Source organism: Oryx dammah, unplaced genomic scaffold (assembly GCF_014754425.2).
Source record: "Oryx dammah isolate SB20612 unplaced genomic scaffold, SCBI_Odam_1.1 HiC_scaffold_26, whole genome shotgun sequence".
NCBI classification, from domain to species: Eukaryota; Metazoa; Chordata; class Mammalia; order Artiodactyla; family Bovidae; genus Oryx; species Oryx dammah.
This window is the reverse complement of record NW_024070210.1, coordinates 35023266-35040348: the sequence shown is the minus strand read 5'-3', so window position 1 is coordinate 35040348 and position 17083 is coordinate 35023266. Positions and strand designations below refer to the sequence as shown.

General features: G+C 40.9%; 1 protein-coding gene across 2 annotated transcripts in view; it reads left to right on the top strand.

Moving 5' to 3' along the window:
• FBXO34 (F-box protein 34) overlaps nt 1–17083 on the top strand; it is a 75857-nt gene that overhangs the window by 42297 nt on the left and 16477 nt on the right. Inside the window, exon 2 of one of the 2 annotated variants that reach the window (XM_040226388.1) lies at nt 2267–2351. The exons of the other annotated variant lie outside the window; for it this stretch is intronic. The gene's annotated coding sequence lies outside the window, so the exon portion shown is untranslated. The remainder of the gene's footprint in view (nt 1–2266; nt 2352–17083) is intronic. 2 annotated transcript variants of the gene reach the window in all.

Genomic DNA, 17083 nt, shown 5'->3' with positions numbered 1-17083 from the left:
CTTAACAAGGCCAGTTACTTTGAATTTCTCTTTGTCTATTCATCTTCAGAAATAAGGATCCTCCCTTCCTCCAGGTATAGGGAAGGCCTTTCTCACATGAGGGTCTTAGGACCTGCTTCAGAGTTCAAATAGTCCTTCCTGCACCTGTCATTTCTCAGATTTCTTCAGCTTAAAATAGTCACTATGCCAAGGCACTGTATTTTGGGGTAGCAAGTTCTGAACCTTGTCATTCTTAATAGTATTCTTGTATTCTGATTTCTTGATTTCTCAGCTTCAGGTATTATCTTTATTTCCCATCTGGCAGATGAAGATTTAGTTCTTTTTCCACATCTCCAGGTACCTTTTTTCTTTTCCCATCTTGGTATAGGTGTTCATAACTGCTTAGATCAGTGTTCAGTGTTTACACAGTTAAGAGTGAATGTGCTATTCACAGTTAAGCCATTTAACAAGCTGTGAACACTTTTACTTTTCTATACAATTTTGGTTTTCTGTGAAATTTCTGTTTTTCTTTGTTGTTGCTTACTATTATATTAATGCCTTGTATAGTTCAGATTGCAACTTGCCCAAATTTCCTTTCAGGAAATCCCAACACTTAAGGTGTTCTATTAGCTTCTCATATTCCTGAAGATATGGTCCCATATTGACTGGTTGCCCATTGTTTTTATGTGTACCTTTTATCCTGGGTCTTCCCTTCACCAGCATCTTGCTGCTGCTGCTAAGTCGCTTCAGTCGTGTCCGACTCTGTGTGACCCCATAGATGGCAGCCCACCAGGCTCCCCCATCCCTGGGATTCTCCAGGCAAGAACACTGGAGTGGGTTGCCATTTCCTTCTCCAATGCATGAAAGTGAAAAGTGAAAGTGAAGTTGCTCAGTCATGTCCGACTCTTTGCAACCCCATGGACTGCAGCCTACCAGGCTCCTCTGTCCATGGGATTTTCCAGGCAAGAGTACTGGAGTGGGGTGCCATCGCCTTCTCCGTCACCAGCATCTTAGGCTTACTCTTTTCCTCTTTGTGTTGAGTTCTAGTTCTTTAGATCTCATATCTTCTTGTGTCTTACTTTGTCAGAATGTATTCTCCAATAGCTGCCTGAGAAAGGGAGGGTTTGATTTTTAATCAGCTTGGAGACTTTGAATGACTGAACCCATCTTACTCTGTCCTTACTTTTAATTGATTGTTTGGCTGGGTATAGAATTCTCGCTTGCAAATTTTCAAGGCATGACTTGTTTTATAGTTTCCTCCAAGTTTACTGCATTGTTCTTGAAGCCAAAGTCATTAAGTTCCTAATTATTTATGTGATCAGTTCTTTTGTTTCTCAGTGTTTAAAATTGCACAATAATATACCTTAGTGTGAGTTTGGTTCCATCCATTGTGCTGAGCATTTGATGAATCCTTTCAATCACGGCACTGTTTTGTTGATGTGTGTTAGTTGCTCAGTTGTGTCTGACTCTTTGTGACTCCCGTGGACTGAAGCCTGCCAGGTGCCTCTGTCCATGAAATTCTCCAGGCAAGAATACTGGCGTGGGTTGCTATTCCCTTCTCCAGGAGAATCCCTGACCCAGGGATTGAACCCAGGTGTCCTGCATCACAGGCACATTCTTGATGACTTCCCCCTTTTTCCTTTTTATCTCCTTTTGAACTCTTATTATTCAGATATTGGACCTCCTGGACTCATCTTCCAGAATTCTTATGCTATTCTATTGAGTTTTTCATTTCAGCTCTTACAGTTTAAATTAGCAAGGAAGTATGCTTGTGATCACTTTCTGATTCTTTTTTGTCCTTTTTTTTTTTTAACATACTTTTCTTCCTTCATGTTTATATTATTTTGTGCTATATTTCTGAAAATATTAGTGGTGTCTTTCTCTCCAGAATTTTCTTCTGCCTGTATAGTCTCTGTCAGGACTAGCTACATAATTTGCAGGGCTGAGTACAGAGTGAAAATGTGGGGCCCCTTGTTTAACATTATTAAAGAATTCTAAAACAGCAACAGCAGAGCATCAAACCTACGTGGAGCTCTTTAAAGTGCAAAGTGCTGTATGACTGCCCAGGTCTCTCAGCTTGCTTTTTCTATTTCCATTTCTATTTTTTATACTAGAATGTCTAATGACTCTTTGCTGTTTCCTGATATTTAAGTTGGATCCTAAGAAGCTGACTGGAAGCTCTGAACGTGCAAGTAGGACTTATCAATTGTGAGCTTTGAAGTAGGATGATCTGGCTGGTCAAATATAGTTTGAGAACTTGTCAATATTTTCATATTTTTCCTTGTAGACTAATCGCTGGGCAAATTCCCCAGAGACGTCTCTTCTAATCACTGCCTGGAAGTGAAGGCCTGGCTGTCAGTCTTTTGAGAAAGGTATTGACAAGGGGTCTGGGGTTAGTGGGTAGTACTAGCACATCAGAGACAGTTGTTTTCAGGAACTTTGTGAGTGAGTTGCTACATACAACAATTATTAAAGATTATACAGACTTATTAAATGTTCTGTTAAAATTAATAAATACTAAAAGCTCACCACTCTTTGTTTATTGTATTACATTTTTAATTGTGGATGCTATTGAGAGTATGTACATCTATCTGTAGAGTGGGAATACCATGTTGTCACAGGCATCTCTTCTGAATTCTGCATTCAGTGACATTGTTTGGTTGCTTGAAGCAGCTATGGTAAGCAGCAAATATTACAAATAACTACCCTTGTTCCCCTCCTTCCTCTGCTTGCCAGACCCCAGCCAGTTGTTAGACATTTGTTTATCAACACACTGGGGACTGGAATCTAGTACATATGTTAGCTTAAACTGTCTTCACCTTACCTAATGATCTCCAGTCCATGTAAACCTCTGTTTATTTATAAACCTTCTTAGATTACCTTCAGTGTTGCATGGGTGAAGGAAAGGCATTTATCTGCCTACCTGAGAGAGTGGAAGGGTACCTGAGAATTGCATTTCAGAAGGGTTTTCTGTTAATTCTTCCCATTTATCCCCTCTGAGCCTTTTGGAGGCTTATTCCTTGATGTTTACCTTAGGATTTAGTTTTCTTGGGTCTTTGAGTCCTTTACCTCTTAACCATTTATTTTCCAGCTTTCAAAAGTTTGTGGCTATAATCTTCAGTTCTCTTCATCTCTGTGGGTTTTTATATTGAAAGAAAAGGAATCCCTTGGTGTTCTGGGAAGGATCAGTGAATAGCTATGTGTTTAGTCCATCATCCTTACCCAGAAGTCTGGCATCTAATTCTTGGGGAAAGAAAAAGATTAGGTAAGTAGACTCAACAATTTAAGGGAGTTCTCAGTAGGCTTAGTCAGCCTCCTGATTTGCAGGTCATGCATAAATGCAGTGAGGAAAAGATTCTACTGATTCTAGAATATTTTTGATTTCCAAAAAGAAATAACCATCTGTAAGTAGATGTTGTTAGCTTTTCATATGGATGTGTGGGGACATACAGAAATACAGGGCAGTTTTAGGTCATATAGTTTGGTATTACAGAGAATTGGAACCACAGTACCTAACTGTCCTAGATTCTGTAGCCGTTCCAGTTGCCCATCGAGTGGCTGGCTCCTCTGCTCTGTGGCAAGCATCTGTTCTCCCTCATGCAGCGAGCCTTCCAGTTTTATGACTTTGTCTCTGCTCCTAACTTCTGCTCAAATTCAGTGCCCTCCTCTCCCCATTAGATTTGATGTGTTTGGGTTGGTTAGACTCTCATTACTATTAATTTTACACCAGGCTGCCTCATGGTCACTAAGTTATCCTTTGTCTGTTTATTGATGATTACCTTTTGGGTAAGGCAAGAGTTGAAAGGTGTTCGGATACCAGTGTAGCAACTGAAGTGAAAGAAATTGTAATCTCTCAGAAGGGAGTCGTGGTCCTCTCAGACACTTCCTCTTGGATTCAAGGAGTGCAGCTATTTACATATATTAAAAATTTTTTTGTGGCTCAGGGCAGTGACAGTTGTGGCTAAAAGGAACAGATATCTGACGGGATGTAAAAGGAATAAATATTTGATGCTCTCCATGTGAAATTAGATGTCTAGGCGAACCTTCTTTTTCAAAGCTGTGAAGATGGTTATAGCAATATCCAGTTGGTAAATATTTCTACTAAAAGGGCTCTGGTAAGTGGTGCTTATTGCCCCCTTTTTCAGTCTTCAGTTTTTTCTTCTTCCCTCATCGTCTTTTGCATTTTTAATTAGAGGATTTTCCCCCTCTGTTTATGAGATAGAGGCCAGTCACCTTGTCTGTTGACTGGGGTTTTTTGTTGTTGTTATTATTTGTTGTTGTTCAGTCACTCACCAGGTCTGACTCTGAGACCCCATGAGCTGCAGCACACCAGGCTTCCTTGTCCTTCACTGTCTCCATGAATATGTTCAGACTCATGTCCATCAAGTCAGTGATGCCATCCAACCATCTCATCCTCTGTTGTCCCCTTCTCCTCTTGGCAAAAGAGTTTTTGTTTTTTAAAATCTGTTGTAATTTCTGGTGATCTCTCTGGGAAGAAATGCTGCTTTCTCAGGATGGCTTGGGGATTAGGCCAGGTTTTTTTCCATATGATTGTATGCTGGGAGGGATTGGGGGCAGGAGGAGAAGGGGACGACAGAGGATGAGATGGCTGGATGGCATCACCGACTCGATGGATGTGAGTTTGAGTAAACTCTGGGAGTTGGTGATGGACAGGGAGGCCTGATGTGCTGCAATTCATGGGGTCGCAAAGAGTCGAACACGACTGAGCGACCGAACTGAACTGATATGTTCTTTATAGAGAGTCTGGGGCTTCTCTGATGGCTCAGCCTTAAAGACTGTGCCCATGCAGAAGACTCAGGTTTGATCCCTGGATTGGAAAGATCCTTGGGAGAAGGAAATGGCAACCCACTCCAGTATTCTTGCCTGAAAAATCCCATGGAGAGAGGAGCCTGGCAGGCTACAGTCCAAAGGATTGCAAAGAGTTGGACACAATTGAGTATGTACCACCAAGAGTCTGAAAATATTTTTTTCTGGGGTTTGAACTTTATTCTTATTACAAAGTCTTTCACAAGTATAACTTAAATCATCTTGAGGGACTTCCCTTGTCCATTGGTTAAGAATCCACCTTCTCATACAGGGGATGCAGGTTCACTTCCTGGTTGGGAAACTAAGATCCCACATGTAGCGGAGCAACTAAGACCACGTGACGCAGTTAGAAAAGCCCGAGCAATGCAGTGAAGACCCAGCGTGGCCAAAATAAAACAATAAATAAAAATAAAGCTAGGGTAAAAACCATCTTGACTAACATATTTAAACAGGCATCTTACGTGAAAACAATAAAATACTGTGAAAGTGGAACTGCCTTGGGGTATCTAGGTCTTAACTGTCATGCTTGCCATAATCACTTCCTCAGAAACTGACGTGCATTTTGCTTGGCATTGCCCTCAGCATGCATTTGAGATAGGAATTATGAAAATGGGGGACCTTGTTGGCGCGGTTTGTGGAGAATTGTGGTAGCATTATGGTACCTTCAAGAAAAGCTCATTCAGGCAGTTGCCTTTGTCAAGGTGATGGTGATTGCCTGTTTAACCAGCAGCCTCGGAGTTTGTTTCCTCAGCCCCAGATGGTTAAGCAGTTAGCTCTCAGGTAGTGGCATAACTTGGAGCTGCTGCCACACCGCTCATGTTTTTGACATACCCTAAGCTAAATGGGGAGAAGGCAGTGGCAGCCCACTCCAGCACTCTTGCCTGGAAAATCCCATGGACGGAGGAGCCTGGTGGGCTGCAGTCCATGGGGTCACTAAGAGTCGGGCACGACTGAGTGACTTCGCTTTCACTTTTCACTTTCATGCACTGGAGAAGGAAATGGCAACCCACTCCAGTGTTCTTGCCTGGAGAATCCCAGAGACAATGGGCCCCCGTCTATGGGGTCACACAGAGTTGGATGCAACTGAAGCGACTTAGCAGCAGCAGCAGCAAGCTAAATGGTGGGATTTTTCCAATGGCTCAGCGATAAAGAAGCTGCCAGTGCGGACATGCTGGTTCCATCCCTGAGTTGGGAAGATCCCCTGGAAGAGGAAATGGCTATCCACTCCAATATTCTCACGTGAAAAATCCCACGGACAGAGGAGCTTGGCGGGCTACAGTGCAAAGGGTCACAGAGCAACTGAGCATGCAAGATAAATGGTAGGATGAATTGTTTGTCAGTTATCAGCAGGGTTTTTTGTTTTTTTCATGCCTCCCTTCATTTGGTGGACACTTTTTAAAAACGTATTTTAAGATGAGAAAGTTTAAAACATTTTTTATGTATAGTCATGGTCTTTTGTTAAAACTGGCTTGCTGTTGCAGTAGCAGATGGGTGTGATAAAATGGGAATATGTCAACTGTAAAAAGAAACCAATGCAGATTAAATCACAATTAAAAATATCTCTAATATGAGTCACTAAAATGTTTTTCCTTTGGGTTAACTCTTAATATTGTGTCCTCTTTTTTTAGTCATCTTTTGACAAAACCAAGGTCTGAAAAAAAAAAGATACAGAGAAAATGACCAGGGTGGCTTTGAAATTTCTTTATTCAAAGATTTTTAGAACATGGACTTTATCAAGTCAGAGAATCTTGAAAACAAGACAGTTATTTGTAAGAACAGGGTGATATGGGCTTTTTGGTTTTTCAAGTTGTCAAAAATGGATTATATTATCAGGAATATCTGATCCTCTTGTATTATAAGGAGTATCAGAAGAATATTATCCACAGATGCCTTTCAGATGGTGCCTTACATCCCTATACCAGTGCCCAAAGTGTAATATGCCTAGCATACTTGATCTTTTGCTGAGACAACTTGCAACATTTCTAACTGGTCCCAATGCCTAGCTCAGTGCCAAGCCCCAATAGGTGTTCAGCATTTGTTGAATAGAGAAATGAATCATTACGTGTCTTATTTCCAAACTGGTGCTTTTCATAGCCATTCTTCGTAAAGCTGCTCCAGGGATTTGTCAGAAAAACTAATCCAACCATGCTGTACTTCACTTTAAAAAAAAATCTTCTGTGGCCTTCATCTACTTAAAAGTTTTGCCTTTCAGACTTTCCTTCTAAAATTATTTTGACATTATAAAATTAGCATTCTGTGGTCAGAAATTCAAACAACATTGAAAATAGATGTGAAAAAATACATGTGCCTAACTCACCTTCCAAAACATCCAGTTTGCTGGGCATTATATACCTTTCTATCTGTTTCGTAGACTATAGTCTTTTCATTTTTGTTTTATACCATTATGCTAAAATAGTGACACTTCATCCCTCCCCTATTGGCGCGGGTGAACTATTTAATGTCATGGAAATTAACGTTTTGTGTATATTGCACAAAATTAACCTTTTATGTGTATATTCTCCCAGTCTTTTGCTTGTCTTTAACTTTATGGTGTCTTTGCCCCAAGTAAATACTTAAAATTTGTATTTAGTCAGATATTGCAGTGTTTTGTGTCTTTTGCTTAGGTAAGGAGTTATTTCCCACTAAGACTTTAAAATCATTTTTCATAACTGACAGTATTGAGTTTTGCAGTTTACTCAGTCTGGCACTTTTATGTTTTTAGGTGTAGTAGGCATCTGCCTTTTTACTCAGATATTTGGTTTTCTCAGTTTATTCAGACATTCTGCTTTTCCACTCACTGTGCGTCTGATCATTTAGATTGCTGTGTTCTTGAACTCCTTATGTGTTTCTGCTCTGCTTCCATACTGTTTTGGTTACTGTAGTCTTAGCATAATTTTTTTAAGAGTTTTATGTTTTTCCCACCTCAGATCTTACTGATTGTCCTTTTCCATCTACTTTTAAAATGTAGATAAGAATCACATACCATGATTCACCTTTTTAAAAAAATATTTTTTATTTTGGCCTTACCATGTGGCATGCAGGATCTTAGTTCTCCAACCAGGAATGGAATCTGCATTCCCTTGGGTGGAAGCAGAGATTCTTCACCACTGGACCACAAGGAAGCCCCAGGCTTTTCTGTAGTTGCGGTGAGTGGGGACTGCTCTCTCGTTGCGGTGCACTGGTTGCTCATCGCAGTGGCTCCTCTCGTTACGGAGCACAGGCTTTAGGGTGTGTGGGCTTCGGTCGTTGTGGCACACAGGCTCTGTAGTTGCTGCCTGTGGGCTCGGTTCTTGCAGCTCCCAGGCTCTGGGGCACAAGCTCAGCAGTTGGGGTGCACAGGCTTAGTTGGGGCTCCCTGGTGGCTCAGATGGTAAAGAATCTGCCTGCAGTGTGGAGACCTGTGTTTGACCCCTGAATCAGGAATATCCCCTGGAGGAGGGCATGGCAGCCCACTCTAATGTTCTTGCCTGGAGAATCCCATGGACAGAAGAACCTGGTGGGCTACAAGTTCATAGGGTCGCAAAGAGTCAAGACATGGGTGAAGCGATTTGGCACTCCCGCACACACAGGCTCTGCGGCTTGTGGGATCTTCCCAGATCAGGGGTTGAACCCATGTCAGTTATTAAATAATAATCCATTATTTCTTTATATTGTGATTTATTGATTCATCTACTGGTGGAAATCTGGGTTGTTCTCCCCTTTGGCTATTCAAGTGTAGTGCTGCTATAAACTTGTGCGCAGTATTTTTTTAAGTACCTCTTTTGGGTACATACTTAGGAGTTGAATTGCTGGGTCATGTGGTAATTCTTTTTAAAATGTTGTTTGTTTTTAATTTTGATCTTTTATATAATGTTTTTGTACTATTAAACCAAATAGTTTTTAATTTGATTGTTTAATTTGAAAGCCCTGTAACATGTAGTGTGCAAATAATGACAGATTTTTGCCTTTTCCTTCAGTGTTTCAATCTTTTTATTTTTTTGGTAATATGGCTGGCATCTTTATTCTTGATTCTGAGAGGGAATATTTTTAATGTTTTGCTAGTGTGTATGCTATTTTCTGTAATTTTCTGGTAGATTTCTTTTATTAAGATAAACTTTTACTCTATCCCTAGTTTGCTAAGAACTTTTCTTTAGAATCAGGAATAGGTGCTGGAATATTTTTTTTTTTTTTAAAGAATTTATTAAGATGTGGCATCTCTCCTTTAAAACGTTAGTGTTTTGGAAGGTTGGGCTTGGTACTATAATACTGGTGCTTTGGTTGAATTTCTGTAGTGCCAAGTTCAGTGATGGTGTAGAGCTGTACAAGTTAACATACACTCTAGCATGCTGGGAAGGATTGAAGGCTGGAGGCGAAGAGGGCAACAGAGGAAAAGATGGTTGGATGGCATCGTTAACTCAACAGACATGAGTTTGAGCAAACTCCAGGAGATAGTGAAGGACAGGGAAGCCTGTCATGCTGCAATCTGTGGGGTCGCAAAGAGTCGGACACAACTTAGCGAGAACAACAACAGATGTTTATTTTTTTCAGTCCTCTTATTCCCTTCATTTTTTCCTGTAAATTAAACAATTTAAAATCTTGTTATTCAGAGTTAAGAAGCATACTCCTTTACATGTTTATAAATATACTCCGTAATTGGTTCTGCTGCTCCTCCTACCTCATTCCTGATTAAAAAAACAAAGCTACAGAATGCTTTGAATTTTCACTTGGAAATTATCTGTTTCTAGGGCTCTCATCACCCTAGTACAAGGAGCCAACTCCATTACCTTTCAAAAGGACCTAAAAACAATCCAAATACCTTTTCATAGGTGAGACTGCAGGCCTGCTCAAGGTGTGTCTAAACATTGTCAGCATGCACAAAATATAACTGAGGTAGTTTGCAAAGGAGAAGTAAAATCTAAAATCTGGAGTTGAGAGGCTCCATCACATTACGAAGACTTCCAAACAAATCCTGGTGGGCTCTACTTGCTGCCTGAGGATGATCAAGTAGCTTCCTTGGCTCATTAATATGGTTACCACACTCCACCCTCTAGTCCACATTGAAGATGACTGGTAGAGAAGGTCTAGGGGACCAGAGAATCAAAGGAGGTGAAGGTTAGAAGTGATATTTACTTATTTACTTGATGCACCACATAGCATGGAGGATCTTAGTTCCTTGACTAGGGATCAAATTTGTTACCCCTTTAGTGGGAGCTGAGTCTTAACCACTTGGCCACCAGGGTTAATCACAAAAAGTGATTTTTAGATTTGGGCCAAATTGTGTAGGTGGGGGTGCCACAGGTAATCTTTAGTATAAACATGTTGTGGTTAGATTTTGAAGTGCCTTGTCTTAGATCTTTCTATGGGACAATGTTGTTTGGGGCCTATGTCTTTAGAGATTTTCCTTAACAGTAGTTTAAAGGTAAGATCTGAGAAGAAGGTTGGTGGGAAGAAAAAAAGATTGATCATGATTTGAGATTTGTCACCTGAAACATCTACCCTGATTTTATCTAATCTTTTAGATTATGAGTAGAATTAAAGAGCTTAGGAAAATCAAAGTATAATTCATTTTAGACTAGCCAGATAATTTTCTGTATGAATAATGATGACCCCCCAAAAGCATAAGTTTAATTGTTATATCAGGAAAAAAGGAAAGTTTGAGATGCTTATTAGATATCCAAGTAGAGATTTCAAATAGTCAGTTTACAAATCTGGAGTCCTGCAGAAAGGTTGGGGGCTAGCCACTTTGCGCAGTGTGTTGGTTAATTTATTAACCGTTACCCCTGGGGGTGTGGGGTGCCTAGACTGTTAGCTCCCAAACTGTTTGGGGAGCCCTGAGGCATCATAGCTTACTTGGGCAGAATATTTCAAATTTCCAGGAAAACAGTACAGATGGTGCATGTGTTTTTTAAAAGTTTTAAAAAGATGTTTGAGTTCTGTGCGTGTGTGTGTGTGTGTGTGTGTGTGTGCACGCGCGCGCGCCCTATGCTGCTGGCATCAACCGAGAGCAGCTTTTGTATGTGCACCTATTGTTTCTTGGAGAAGGAAATGGCAACCCGTTCCAGTATGCTTGCTTACAGAATCCTGTGGATAGAGGAGCCTGGTGGGCTGCCGTCTATGGGGTCACCCAGAGTCGGACACGACTGAAGCGACTTACCATGCATGCAGCAGCTATTGTTTTCTTACAGAAGAAATCCTACATAAGCAAACATGAAATTTACATCTTACTCAAATCGTTCCCCAGTGTATCAGTATACCATACAGCAGAACTGATTGTATTTAGAAGTTCCTGGAGAATGGGGTAGAGCCTCTACCCTGAAAGACAGAGAACCACTGCCTGGAAGACCAGGAAAGGACTGGTGGAGAATTGCACAAAATGTCTTTTAAAAGCAATTTATTTTTAAAATTCTTGCATATTTTGCATTCTTTCTCCAATTACATTATCCCATTCTTAAACCATAAAAGTTATTCAGATTAATTCCATGGAATAATAACATTTGTGGCAAGAATGAATGGTTAAGTATGCTCTTCTTCAAATGAGTATATTCTTCAACTTTGAGGTATGATGATTCAGAAAATTAGGGAGAATTGAGAACTCTTGGATGCCATCAGACATCTTTAGAAGAACCATAATCTAGCAAATAAGCAGTTAGATTTAGAACCATCAATGGAATTAGTTGAAGTACTCTTGCCTGGGAAATCCCATGGATGGAGGAGCCCGGTAGGCTACAGTCCATGGGGTCGCGAAGAGTCAGACACGACTGAGCAACTTCACTTTCACTTTTCACTTTCATGCACTGGAGAAGGAAATGGCAACCCACTCCAGTGTTCTTGCCTGGAGAATCCCAGGGACGGGGGAGCCTGGTGGGCTGCCGTCTGTGGGGTCACACAGAGTCGGACACGACTGAAGCGACTTAGCAGCAGCAGCAGAAGAGTAGGAACACCTAGTAAGTTAAAATCCATTTAGGTAATTGGGTGAAGAAAGTATGTAATAAGTGGAAGTTGATTAGGCCTTAAGGAGGAGCTTAAAAACAAAATTTTAAGCCATGTTTGTTCTGCCTTTAGGAGGGAGAAGGGGGGATGAGGCTGAATTTTCCTCATTGAATGAGTTCTTGGGAGGGGGGAAATACTGATTATTGCTTAATCAGCTTAAACTGAACTCTTCCTTAGATTCTTCTTCTTTCTTCACTTTTTCATACATAACTCAAACCTCCTGGTTTAATACTAGAAGGGGGACAGTATAAATGGAGGACTCCGGCATTCCAGTTTCGAAATCTTATTCCTGAATAGGGCTTCCCTGATGGCTCAGAGGTTAAAGCGTCTGCCTGAAATCCAGGGGACCCGGGTTCGATCCCTGGGTCGGAAAGATCCCCTGGAGAAGGAAATGGCAACACACTCCAGTATCCTTGCCTGGAGAATCCCACGGAGGGAGAATCCTATGGAGGCAGGAGCCTGGTAGGCTACAATCTACGGGGTTGCAGAGTCGGACACGACTGAGAGATTTCACTTTTTTTATGCCTGAATATATCATTAGTGCAAGGTGCATATACCTCTCGCTTCCATTTCCCTCCATATTTACCTTTATGTATCATATGTGTGTTTTATTCACGTCTCCCACCTAGAACACAGGTTTGATGAGAATGAGGATTTTTGTACTTGCCCAGTGTTATACCTGCAGCTTCTGAAAGATTGCCTGGTACATGCTCAATATATGCTCAATAATACTGAGTGAATTATGGGAAGATCTGTTCTATAACTTAGCTTTCAAACTGTAAGATTTGAATAGAAGGAGAAATAATTACCCTTTAAAAAATAATTGTATTTCTTTTTGGCTGTGCTGGGTCTTTGTTGCTTTGCATGGGCTTTCTCTAATTGCGGCAAGTGGGGGCTTCTCTTCCTTGAGGTGCGCGGGCTGCTTATGGCGGTGGCTTCTTTTGGTGCAGAGCACAGGCTGTAGGGTGCTCCAGCTTCAGTAGTTTCAGCTCCTGGGCTCTAGAGCGAGGCTTTATAGTTGCAGCACATGGGCCTAGTTGCTCCTTGGCATGGGGACCTTTCCGGATCAGGGATCAAACCTGTGTCCCCTGCATTGGTGGGTGGATTCTTATCCACTGGGCTACCAGGGAAGCCCAGAAATAATTACTTGAACATTCAAATTACAGACTAGAAATGGTTCTATACTTGTGAAATGGAAGAAAATTCACCAAAGGTAAATTTTTTAGGTTTAGGAGTGGTGAAAATCCTCAAAGTTAAGGGGCCCTCTCTCTTTATGCCCCTCTAGAAAGTAGCAGTTTGAGTGCATCACCAGTGTTGCCCATCTGGATGAGGATGGGCCAGCCTTTTTTGTAGTTTTAATCAAATCACTGTGGTATATACTTATAAATGTATTTATAGTTTTTCCTATGCTGCTATCATCCTCTTTTCCACTTCTGGTCTTGGGAGCAGTATCTTGTAAATTTGAAGAACGTATGAATACCATCCGAGGAAGAAATTTATTGAGGCCCTTCAGTATGAGTAGAATTGAAATATTTTTTACATTATAATTAAATCTATATGAACAAAACTAGTAAACCTTGTATGCATCTCGATTTACACAACTATCAAGAGAAAATAGGTGCATGATGTATACAATACTTCATGTATACAAAACCTATTGTTTTGATGTTACTTTGAATGAAGTTTGGAAACTAAATTGACACATGCAGTACAAATGCTGACATTCAGTCTGCAGATGCTTTTGTGTTTGTCGACTGAGCGACTGAACTGAACTGAAAGATACTGTGGTTACTCACACACTACTTTTTCTCCATTTGAACTGCTGCTGAAACCTTTGTTAACATTATTTGGCTTTCATTTTGAATTAGTTTCAAACATATTGGAGCATATCTGTAGGTATTAAATAATTATTTTCCAAGCAAATTCAGGAACTGAAGAATATTCTATTTAATCATGCACTAGTGTTTTAATATTTTTCTCACACAAACATTCCGCTCAGTATAAGTAAGAATCAGAGTGAATATTACTCTCCATGAGGACATTCAGTGCTGTGTGCAGCACTGAATAGAGGGTTTTTTTTTAAAAGAAAAAGAAGTGTTGACTCCTTATGTATTTCTTTGCGGCTGTGCTGTTTGTTGCTGCACGCAGGCTTTCTCTAGCGGCTACTCTTTGTTGTGGTGTGGTCTTCTCATTGCGGTGGCTTCTCTTGCTGCAGAGCATGGGCTCTAGGTGTGTGGGCTTAGCTGCCTCTCGGCATATGGACTCTTCCCACACCAGGAATCAAACCCGTGTCCCCTGCATTGGCAGGGCGATTATTAAGCGCTGGACCACCAGGGAAGTCCTGAATAGGCTGATTTTAAAGTGTCTACTCTCTTCCCTTCTAGCTCAGTCGGTAGAGTCTGCCTGCAATGCAGGAGACCTGGGTTCGATCCCTGGGTCGAGAAGATCCCCCTGGAGAAGGAAATGGCAACCCATTCTAGTATTCTTGCCTGGAGAATCTAGGCTAGAATCTAACCCCAGGCTACAGTCCATGGGGTTGCAAGAGTTGCACACAACTTGGCGACTACACCACCACCACCAAAGTGTCTACTTGTATTTGAGCCTGGGCTTGCACTACCACCTCTCCCAGGTGGAGCATGTTAGCTTTGGGTTTGCTCCTGGGAAATTTTCAGTTCTTTGCTAATTACTGCAGAAGATGTTTTGGATACAGAGCTTTTTTAGATTGTCTTAAAACTGGGAGGGAAGTTTAATATAAGATGTTTAATACAAGATGGGACTGAGTGTCAGTTCCTGAAGTAAAACATATTGAAGAATGTTTTCATAAAGAGAACTTGGTGAGCCTCTTTATTTATTTAAATCTTTTATAACTTAAAATACAATGTTTTAAATTTTTAGCGTATCAGAAGATGTTGACCTCTGAAGTAATGACTACATCACTACTGTGATCTTGAGCAGGTTTCAATTTCTGGGCTTTTATCTCCTTTTCGGCACAGTGGTTGCAGGCTGTGAACTACAAAAACACGGAGGAATATGAAGTTTGTAGTGACATGAGGACCTCAAGGGGATAGGTAGGCATACAGAGATTGGGGAGAAAGAAGGAGCAGCTGGCGCAAAGGCCCCAACATGCAAATAAGCTGAGGAACAGAAAGAGGGCTAAGTGAGATCTTTATGCTTTGTAGATGCAAAACATTCCTTGAAGCTCAGGTGCTGTTACGTTTAGGAAAGATGTTTGTTTTCTTTTTCCAGCGGACTGGTTTGTTAGCTACGGGGCCATCTTGCCTAGAGAGTAGGATCCTGCTTTGAGGATGGAAAGCAGGAATTATACCCATGAGTCACAAATTCTAGCAGTTTGTGAATTAAGGTTACTGTTATGTTATTGTACTAATAATCTTGTATATAGGATTGGGCAATAGGACAGAGGAATAAGCTTGTTAATAAAAATTTAGGGGAGAGAGTTTTGTTTGGCTTTGCTGTTTGGTATCTGTAGTTTTGCATCTGTTTAACCCAGGACTGAAATCAGATCAGGTTTTCCTTTGTGGTTTGCTTTGTTAATAATTGAAGTACCTCACGGTTCTGGGTGTGAACTCTGCATACTTTATATAATCAATTTAGAATCAGGAAAGTTAGGGCTTTCTATTGAAGTAATTAAAGCATTAGGTGTTTTTTTAGTGTAAGTTATCTATATTTCTGTGTAAGTTATGTATATAATACACATATATATATAATATACATAACTTACACAGAAATAACCAAAACATTATACTAGGACATAGTTTATGCTTTTATATACCTCAAAGATGGAAGTATTAAAAATTTCTTTGTGTCCTCTTTCTAGTTTGGATGTGCAGGAGTCTGTTTATCATCAGTTTTGTTAACACTGATTTTTTTTTTTTAATCTATAAGTAAACATGTCCTTAGACAGCTGTGTTTAATATCCTAAAGAATCATGTGGAGACTTCACAGTGTTTCTTATTGAAACTTAGGATCTATATATTTTAGTATTTAAAGGATGTGGTTGGGGCTTTGAAAATGAGAAGGAGGTTGCCTAACTCATAGCTGAATGCCTGCATATCTAGATTGTTCTGTTCTGGAGGTTCTTAGTAACATGAAAGTTTTTATTGTAGCTAAAGTGACAGTATGTGGAAACGTGTGTGCATGGCTGGTGAGCAGGATTTTCTTTAAGAGCTGATACTGCATAGGAATGTTTTAGGTAACTAGAGTGCTGGAAAAATGCTGCTGCTCAAGTCCAAGTACTTTTTGTTTTGCAGAAAACTGACCATGGGCTGGAGAGCCTCTGAGTCTCTACCTCACACGCCTCCCATCTCTGAGAGAGCAGGGTGCTAGATCAGGAAATGATGGGTGGAGCTGCTTAGTTGCATCAACTTCCTGGGCTGCCCAAGCATTGATGAGTCAGACACTCCTAATGTTCCAGTTAAGAGGTTATGGTGATCGGCTGGCTGCTTTTAAGTCCTCAGGCTTGACATTCATGCTTGTGAAAACGCTTGCCATGTGCAGGGCACTTTGCTGCATGCTGTGTAAGAGATACAGAAAGGAATAAGATTATTCTTACCTTTCAGGAGCTTACAGTGTAATAGGGGAGATGAAGACAAGGTAGACATGGTAGGTGACCCAGGAGAGTATTCTGAGAATTCAGACAAGGCTTATAGTCACCGTTGATGGGTAGGGCTGGCATTGTGGATGAGACCTAGGCAGGGAGGGACCCAGTTCCGTTTCAGTAGTTCTTATGGATAAAGAGTGATAAAGATAGTGACAAGTGGGGAAGAAAGGTCAGATGGCTACTGTGAAGGTGAAGGCAAAAGGAGGAGGAGGAACCAAAGCAGCAGCTATTTAATCATAAGCCCTGAGATTTCCCCAAAATTCTGTCCAAAATTGTTTCTGTGGATATTCTGGCATTTTTCTGGGGCAGAGAACTCAGACCTTTTCTCAGATTCTGAAAAGGATCCAGGTTCCAAGAAATTTGAGAACCACTGTGCTGAGTTTTCAGCCTTAGGTGACTGAGAAGATGTTGAGGCTTTGTAGAGAAGCACGGAGATCCTGTGGCACAACTTTTCTTGTGGGAGGTAAGGGGGAATTTGGGGTTATTTCTGAGATTATGAAATAGTCCCCTGAGTGGGGAGGTTGCCTTGTCAAACTGGGTGTCCCACCGAGCAAGTTAGATGGATCCATTTAATGATCTGGTACAACCCCGAAGGGCAGGTGTTTTCATTCAAAGGAGTTCCTTAACATTATTTCCCCCTGTATTTGGAGTCCAGATTGATGAAGATGTGGGAGACGAGGATGCTATTGT